The 10,286-nt window shown below is 35.8% G+C and overlaps 1 protein-coding gene and 1 pseudogene across 1 annotated transcript in view; both read right to left on the bottom strand.

The window, feature by feature from the left end:
* Positions 1-10,286, bottom strand: part of LOC125664527 (uncharacterized) — a 272,796-nt pseudogene that overhangs the window by 105,149 nt on the left and 157,361 nt on the right.
* The window catches only part of LOC125664524 (uncharacterized), an 83,070-nt gene that overhangs the window by 55,597 nt on the left and 17,187 nt on the right, over positions 1-10,286 (bottom strand). The window lies entirely within an intron of this gene.

Genomic DNA, 10,286 nt, shown 5'->3' with positions numbered 1-10,286 from the left:
ACAACAGACTTGTCATCTCCAAGGAACTGATCATTCCATTTGGTGTTACTCAGCAAATCGCCACTGATTCCAAATAGACTCAGTAGGTCATTATAAAAAGATGCACTGAGCCCAGACTTGCATATCCTCATGCACAAAATAAAATTTAAGAAATGGCATAATGTACCTTGAAAAACTTTTATTTGGCGATATTGGCCACGGTTACAATTTACAATAACAATAAGGGAACCAAGCATCAATTACAATGCATTGCCTTTATGGCATCCCTGAACAATACAAGCCTGAACAGGTGGGTCCCGGGCACAGATCCTCACCTGTTTGATCACCTAGTATGGCAAAATTCAATCATTTAAACACAAAGTCAAATAGGAAAACAAGTTGTTGAGCGCTACTGGTGAGCCAAAATAGCCGCCTTGAACATAAGCTGTTCCAGGAGCAGAAATGTTTCCGGCCTTGACGATTGGGATATTGACATGTAAGGGAGAAATCCAACTGCTTATCTGAAATTAACACAAGAAAACAAAACGAGAAGCGGCAGTAATGTTCGATAAAAATGATCTAACATTAAAATGGGGTGTGGTAGGGAGGGTTGAATTTGTTTGCAGACGACTGACGACTTTGCGTATGACGTCACATTTTTGCTGTGTTCGCTAATATCCCGAAAATCGTGACGTGGTTGACTCTAGGAACCCGGGGTAGTTCCCTTGGGATGCGGAAAATAGCACAGTAATAAGAAATAAAAACTCCGTATCACTTTGATAAATGGATTTAACCTCTAGTGGTTAAATCACATTATAGCAAATATATGGCTTATAATGCATTGGGTTCTCTTTCTCTTCACCAGCATTAATATGCTACGACTTGAAGACAGCATACTTGTCATCTTCAAGACATGGGACACTCCATTTGGTGTTGCTGTTATATCTGGAAAACACCCCCCTCCGGGAGTTTGTACTTGGAAGTAGTTCCGGGAACAAATACTTCCTGGGACACTTCAGTTTTTCATTGTGTAAATTACCATAACCATCCGACTCATGAGTTCCATTGTTCACCGCTATTCCATAAGGGTCAGAGTGGAATTCCAGATAACTTCCCGTTGTGTTATTTCCAAACAGGATGCTTGGTTCAGTTGGAATACTGTCTAATCCGCAGGCATTGTTCTGTGGTTCTAATACTTCAGCTGCAATTTCTCGTAATCTGGGTCACCACTGATGTCTTGGTTGTGCACCGCTCCATTAACACAGACCTTTAATACTTCTTTGCCATAGAAATGATAAAGGTCTACACAGTTCAACATCCATCTTGCCTGCTCTGTGTTGAAGATGGTGTCCTGATGTTCTGAGAATTCAATATCACTAACGGTCTTGACTAATGAGTTTAATGACTGGAAGTCTATAGACTGAAGGTCTACTCCAAATGTTGAATCTATGGTAGTTTTTGTTTTCATTCTGGCCAAAATTGAAATATGTTTGTTTGCCCATTTCTGATTGGAGGATTATAGACAATAGTTATGCGGTTAGGAAATGTTTTACATGTACTTTTTTCTTTTCTTTTTTTTTTTTAAATTTTGATACAATAATCATTATCAAAATGATTGGTAGTAAATGCTATCATGTATATATGGTTTGGTATTAGTACAAAGTAATGTTGAATGTTTGAATTAAAGAAAAAGAAATTTAATGTATACGAAAAATGATTTAAAAGGAAAGCAAAATGTATAGTTAAGGGGTTGAAAATTATCATCAGTAGGTCAGATATAAGGGCAAACAAAGTCTAAAATAAGGCCTCATTTAATAATGCATGAATTCAGTTTTTAAAATATGCAAAATATGATTTTTAATATCTATCTTAAATGTCCCAGCCTCCTAATGCTAAAACCTTCATACATGTTGTAGATCCTTACTTCTTATTAAGCTCCCTCTTCGTTCGATTAGCTTGTAAGAAAGACACAGTATCACAACACCCCGGGTTTATATACACCCAGGCTGTTCTAATTTAAAAGTTGTCTTTCTTTTTCTGGTACAACCTTCCTTTAAATATTGTATCACCAAACACTTTTCGAAAGAGTGTATCTATCTATCTATCTATCTATCTATCTATCTATCTATCTATCTATCTATATATATATATATATATATATATATATATATATATATATAGGTTGCCTTATTTAAGACTTTGTTTGCCCTTACATCTGACCTACTGATGATAATTTTCAACCCCTTAACTATACATTTTGTTTTCCTTTTAAATCATATATATATATATATATATATATATATATATATATATATATATTCCGAGTTTTTATACAATTCCAGCTTCGCGTCTCGTTTTTTGTCTGATAATCTGCACCTGTAAATTCGACATGATCTGCATGGATATTTTGATAGATCAAATTTCCTGTAGGAGCAATGATTATATATTCACTAATGCATTTGTACGAGACAACATATCAACAGGCTGAAAGTATCGTTTTTTATTCGGTAACAGACGTCACGGCAAAAAATGTTCAATTTGAATCCTGTTTATTGGAAAAACAACAGTAAATGTACACACACAAAAATAATAACGTGACATGAAGAGTAGGTCTACCGGTACTGCAGATACGACCATAAGTTGCACATGTTTGTAGCGACTGTGTTATTTGTAGTATTTATTTCTAACAGTTGAGTTTATATTAAAGATCCCAGAGATAAATGTAGAAAATACACATGAGTCACCAGTGTTTGTCTCAGTTTTTATATTCATATACAGGGTAATTTTGTTAAGGCGACAATGCAATTTTATAATTTTCTACAATATTTTGACAATACGGAAACAGTTTCTCCTTTGGAACGATTGGTATGGAGTATACCGACCTGTTTTGATAGGTATGGAGTATGCCGACCTGTTTTGATAGGTATGGAGTATGCCGACCTGTTTTGATAGATATGGAGTATGCCGACCTGTTTTGATAGGTATGGAGTATACCGACCTGTTTTGATAGGTATGGAGTATGCCGACCTGTTTTGATAGGTATGGAGTATGCCGACCTGTTTTGATAGGTATGGAGTATGCCGACTTGTTTTGATAGGTATGGAGTATGCCGACCTGTTTTGATAGGTATGGAGTATGCCGACCTGTTTTGATAGGTATGGAGTATGCCGACCTGTTTTGATAGGTATGGAGTATGCCGACCTGTTTTGATAGGTGTGGAGTATACCGACCTGTTTTGATAGGTATGGGGTATATCGATTTGTTTTGATAGGTGTGGAGTACCGACCTGTTTTGATAGGTATGGAGTACCGACCTGTTTTGATTGGTGTGGAGTATACCGATTTGATTTGATAGGTATAGAGTATATCGATCTGTTTTTATGGGTGCGGAGTATACCAACCTCTTTTGATAGGTGTGAAGTATACCAATCTGTTTTGATGTAGAGCTGATGTGCACTTAATCTAGGTTGAGATCTCTACCGAGATTAATGTGCACTGATTCTGAACTGGCATACTATAAAACCTGGCCTGGCCCCATTGACCTGGGCTGGCCCCAATTTTGGCCTCTAATTATGCTCCATCCATCTAAAAAATTGTTTGGCCTCAACCAAACATTTTTTTTTGATTCAAACTTTTGATTGAATTCATTGATTTATTATTGGTTTTAGTTTTTCAAAGTCATAGCACATAAATGATATGTTTCTGTTGTTTTGTAAATGTGCACTTTGAAATAATCATGAACTACCACCAATCTGATTGATGTTATTGATTATCTATTGATCAGTGTATTGAATAAATCATTTTCTTTTCCCTTCATATTTGTATGTACTAGTACACACCAATACCGATTGCACAACCAATGAAACAATTGGCATATTGATTTTGTTTCAGAATTATGTGCCATCCCGACAGCCGAACCAGCCTGTCCTGACGACGTGTACGATTTCACAGACTAAGACATCGTGCTGTCAAGTGTGAATATCATGCCCATGTAAATACACACATTTTGTAGAACGGTAGAGAAAAATGCACATACATAATATATATAATATATTGTCATTATTACTACAATGGGCTAAGTAATGGTTATCTTCTAGCATCCGAGTAATATTCACATTATCTGTCACGAATTTTTTCAGGAATTTAATTCTATACATGTATTTGTACAAATGTTTTAAGAAAACATGTATAACACAAATATTAAAGTAGGAAATGGATTAAAGATTTGCATCAGCAAACTCTTTATGAAATGAGAGAGAGAGAGAGAGAGAGAGAGAGAGAGAGAGAGAGAGAGAGAGAGAGAGAGCACTATTTAACATTACTGAGTTTATCGAATCAAGTCTGTGTATTTGATAGGAAGCATTACGCAACCATAATTAGGAACAAGGGTGATCTTCACATTGACTTGAAATACATTTACCACCAAAATGTGCATTTGTCAACGGAGATAATGAATTATACAACTAAAATGTATTAATACAAATACGAAATCCATGTTTGGACAAATTCTTTTTAAGTTTTATGAGTTGCACCCACTCTCTGCACAATTTTAAAATATTACTTGTGTTTGTCAAGAATCTTAGACAATTGTAAACTGAAGTCATCTCCTCCGTCCCGCCCCCTTACATGTACCACACTTTACAGCTGTAAAATCCGGAGGTTCGCATGAAGTTGTCCACCCCCCCTTTCAATTCCTGGATCCGGAGAGAGATATTATCCTATCTGTGCTGGCCATGTTTCAGGGACAGAATTTACAAAGAGTTGAAGGGACAACTGTGTCAAATGGTCAAACCTGTGTATTTACGCAATCACAAAACAACGCTTAAAACTACCAGAGAAATGTACGTCGTACAAAGCAGAGAACGAAGTACATGTAGAGCATGAACGTATCAAAATAAATACGGGTGGATTTAATGAGTTTTTCTTTTTAAATCAGGATTTTATTCTTTTCTTACTGGTGAAATCGTTAATTTGATTTTATCCCCCGTAGAACTCATACAATAAATTATTTTATCTAATTTTGAAATTCATGAAATGTATATACAGGTAAAGGAAAGACAGGTGTCCATACACGTGGAACTTGCATGTTTGATCCCTGCAGCATGCTTACTTGAAAACTCGACACTGTAAATAATGATTGGCATAAATAAAAGGTATAACATTTTTTGATCAATTTCTTATGGAAAAAATGTTTCCACAAATATTAACTTTTAACTTACTGCTGATTCCCGATTTATTAAATTTCAGCACACGCAACTCGCAGGAAAAAAAGTTTTATTAAGTTGTGAATTATTCGGCTAACTACCGTACATATATGTTTTAAAAAATTGCGAAAATTAATTCACAAACATATACAATTTAAATTCTACTATTTAATTAATTCGACATGCATTAATAAGAAGTAAGCGTCATCAACTATCAACAGTGTAAATACAGGTACATTTGTAACTCACAACCGCCCCGGTGTAAACGTGGTCCCGCGAAGCCCCGCTATGAAAAACCACGACGGTGTAATGCGGAAAGGATTAAATTCCCGTCGCGGGGACGCGGGAAATAAGGGAACCACGATGGCTGTACTGTAGATATATTGTACATGTAAATTGTGTATGGAAATCTTCTAAAATAAATACATTTAGTCAGCATATCGTAGACTCTATGGTTATTATGACGATCTGATTTACAAATACAACCTGTCATTGGGTCGAACGCTGTCTGAAGTGTTTCAAACATACACGCGAAATACCCAAGGAATTAAACATTTAAAAATACAAGAAGGGGGTACCAGAAGTCCTCCCCACAAGCACCTGTGCTCATAAGATTATCGATGATATGACATTTATAAAAACAGTTTCTGGACGAAATTCGTGTTTCTCATTGAAAAAAGTACACTCTGAAGTTACATATTTTTCAGAAATGCAACCGAAATACCCAAGGAATTGAATATTCAAAACTACAAGAATGGGGGGTACCGAAAGTCCTGTCTACAAGCACAGGTAGATCAGATTAAAGTTTGTTCCAATCATGAACCCGGAGTGTAGGATTAGACCTCAATAAGGGATCAAAGTTTTACATGAAATCGTCTTCTCAAGACCATCAGGGCCGTGGTTAGTCATATTGATAAGCAAGCATCACCCGGCAGTGTAGATTACAATTCATTAAAATCGTGATCCTAGTGGGTATGATGAGGCCAAGATAGGGAAGAATATTTTACATGGCAATATATGAGACGATTAATCTGCAGCCTTGTGCTCATGTAAAATTAACATTTCATGCGGTCAGTGAAATGTACAAAGTGGTAAAAAATCTAGCTCGTTATAACGAGTTAGTATCTCGTCATAACGAGTTAGTATCTCGTTATAACGAGTTACTTATCTAATTATAAAGAGTTGATTATCTCGTTATAATGAATTAGCTATCTCGTTATAAGGAGATGACTATCTCGTGATAAGGAGATGACTATCTCGTGAAAAGGAGATGACTATCTCGTTATAAGGAGATAGTTATCTCGTTATAACGAGATAGCTAAATCGTTAAAATGATATATGTTACTGAAACGTTGTAAGATATTCTCTTATTCCCGAAATCTAATATTAGTTTCAAGACAAATAAACAAAACGTTTTCTAATCTATAATTTTCCTAGATAAAAATACACACGGCAACTTCGTAAGTGTTTGTAAAAATACAGACCTTGTATACTAGAACATCAAAGTATATCAATTTGCAGATGTTTACAAGTTTTTATGTATCTTACCGGTAATATTTGAATATTTTTTCGTGATGTTTAACAACAGAAATAAATCCAAATAAATCAGCCCATATTTACTTAACGATCTACTTCGTCCGTACAACATTGAATTGGGTCAAATGCTGTCTAACGTCTTTCATACCGATTGTTAAGCCGTTCTTGGCAAACTGATTTTGACTGTGGATAACTCCGTTTATCTGATCAGGATATAGGGCTCACGGCGGGTGTGACCGGTCAACAGGGGATGCTTACTCCTCCTAGGCACCTGATCACACCCCTGGTGTGTCCAGGGGTCCGTGTTTGCCCAACTATCTATTTTGTATTGCTTATAGGAGTTATGAGATTGATCACTGTTCCTTATCTTTACCTTACATTTACATTTATAGAAGAATAAAATTAAGGCATGAATTCAAAATGAAATACATTTAGTGATATTTTTCAGTTCCAGACAGATATCTGTCTGCTGCCTGGTATATCTTCTGGAATGATTGTTACATTCATTGGTGGAATGGAATTACAGGCGGGTAGCCCTGGTTTTCAAAGTAAGGGAGAGGACAGTCTTATGAGAAGTTGAGTTCACAGTTGTCTATAATTCTTGACAACCAAAAAAAAAATCAATAAAGATTTAAAACCTAAATCAACCCGAACTTAAAATCATGGAGGGATGTAAGCAAAAGCACACGCATACACAAACTAAACGACGATTTTTATTCAAACTTCACAATCTTAAATCGTAGAGGGTCGGGGGTTAGCAAGTGTTCGTCCTCCTCTACACGGGATCAATTCAAAGGCCAAATGCTGTCTGACGAACTACAGTACATACCAGTTGTGAGGACGTTCTATACATACTACTTTTAACTACAGATTACTCTAATTACAATATCAAGATATGGGCTTACCGCGGGGTGCTACTGTCAACGCTCGTTATCTTCACTCGATAAAGCTTACATTCTCAACACTCGATACTACTTTGGAAAAAAAGGGAGGGGGTATAACCCGATATATTTTACATTTGATTGTAAATATAGTTTTTGAATGTAAAAATAGCGGGAAATGTATACTGTCAAACAAGAGGTCAATAGGCCACATCGCTCACCTGAGTCATCTTAGTCCTGTCGCTGTTCAAGGTCATTAGGTCAAACACCAAATTATGACAAGGTCTATATAGATAATATGAAGGTCGTACCTTAAATAGTTCATGCGATATTAAATAGGTAAGGTTTTTTTTTCAAAGATAGGTCAAACTCCAAGGTCAAAAGATCAAACACCGTTGTGCCACAAGCTCTTACCGAATAATATATACACAGAATATGAAATCCCTACTTAAATAGTTCCGGATATGCTTAATATGCAATGTTTTCTAAAAAGTAGGTCAAACTCAGAGCTCAAAGTCACAAGGTCAAAGAACCTGATAACAAAGCAAAGGGCTTGCCATAAGAGATTTATACAAGTTATGAAAGATCAATCCTAAATTGTTCAGGACATTTTGTATAACTAAGAATTTTATCAAAAATAGGTCAGACTTCCAGGTCAAGGTCATAAGATCACATACCAAGGAATCACATGGAAGGTATTTCTGTAAATAATGCATATACAAAATATAAAAGCTCTAGCTTAAATAGTTCAAGAAATAGTTTTCAAGATTGTTTTCTATAATATATCAGTATATAAAACTATGTTCCCCTATTGCGGCCCCTTCCAACCCCCCCCCCCCCAGGTACAATGGTTTAAACAAATTAGAACCAATTCTATATCAGGGAATCAAGTAAATGTCAACTCTTCTGGCCTGGTGGTTCTTGAGAAGAAGAGTTTTAAAGATTTCCGTTATATACTTGCATATTAAAATTTGATTCCCTATTGTGGCCCCGCCCTACCTCAACGGGTCATGAATTTAACAAACTTGAATCTGCATGATGTCAGAAAGTTTTCATGTAAATTTCAGCTTTTACGACGCAGTAGTTCTTGAGAAGAAGATTTAAAAGATTTTCCCTAAACACACGGATATTCGCATGTAAAACTTTGATTCCCTGTTGTGCCCCACCCTACCTCTGGGGACCATGATTTCAGTAAACTTTAAGATGCACTATGTCAGAAATCTTTCATGTAAATTTTCTGGTCAACTGGTTCTTGAGATATTTAAATGACGCCATTCAATTTTGTATTTTCGTGATTACCTCCCCTTTAAAGGGGCCTACCCCTTTATTTCAACAAACATGAAATTCCTTTACCCATGGATGCAGTTCTGGAGAGGAAGTTGAAAATGTAAAAAGTTTACTGACGGACAGACAGACGGAAACCGACCAAAAAGTGATCAGAAAAACTCACTTGAGCTTTCAGGTCTGTTGAGCTAAAAAATTAAGGGAGAATCTCTCTAGTTCTACGTGCTTCCATTATAAATATATTTATACTCTGGATAATATCACCTGTCCCTAGGCTGGCTGATTTGTTGCTCAAATATCGAATTAGCTTGAAAAGGTTGCCAAAGCATTGTGGTATATTAAATAATAACGCCTAAATTTATTCATGACAATAGAAATTAAGTATTTTTGTTGAATGTAAGAAAATATGGCGTCACCTATTCATTTGTTCGCAGCTAGAAATAAACATTTTCTTATCATCTTTACGGCGAAAAAAAATTGTTACGTATACATGTAGTCATCATGAAATAATCGTATGAACAGTATTACAACTTGCTTTTAAATAATTTTACATTTCTGTCTAATGATAGCATTGACAAGAAACAGGACGCAGATGTAAAAGTCAACACTGGAGTATACCACTGTCAGGTTTTATATTATTTTATTTATCTATTTAGTGTTTGATATTTATTCATATTTTTAATTTGATTTACCGGATGGGCAATAAATCATGAAAATTAGATTGAAAAAAAAATACAGCCTGAAATCAATTTCCCTTCACATCCTATATTCAATTAGGCCACTTGAAATCAGTGGCGGATTTAGAATTGAACCATGGACTCACGCACCCCCTCCCCCTTATTTCGCCACAAATATACAAGGAGTTACTGGCATCTAGATCACTATACAACAAATTAGCAAAATGCTAGTTTTATAATATAATGACTAGATTGATATTCCGTCTGGTTTTACAACATGCGGAATTTCCAGTGGAATATTTTGTTTAATACCCGACTTGTGCATGTTCCCCACTCCCACCCCAAGTTATCGGAATTCCTGGATCCGCCACTGGAAAATATCTGTCTAGTCAAACAGTCATAATGATGTTGACTATACCCAATAGACCCGGTCGCATTTAATGCATTATACGATCACTTTATGGGCAATTTGTTCCGCTGCCGATCGCCTTTACTTTGTCAATTTTTCATAGAAACACCATTTCTAGAGGCTAATAAATGTGCGTTCTGATGGTGTATGAAAGGCGAAGATAACGAAAAGTGATCACAATTCTTACAACCAATACAAAATAGAGAGTTGGGCAAACACGGACCCCTGGATATATCAGAGGTAAATCGTATGTTACTTTGATTCGGAAAATGAAGATAATGTTGCAATGATTTGAATCATTATGAAAATAGTTATTG

Source organism: Ostrea edulis, chromosome 1 (assembly GCF_947568905.1).
Source record: "Ostrea edulis chromosome 1, xbOstEdul1.1, whole genome shotgun sequence".
Lineage (NCBI taxonomy): Eukaryota > Metazoa > Mollusca > Bivalvia > Ostreida > Ostreidae > Ostrea > Ostrea edulis.
Note: the sequence above shows the minus strand (reverse complement) of the source record. Positions and strands in the feature narration are given on the sequence as shown.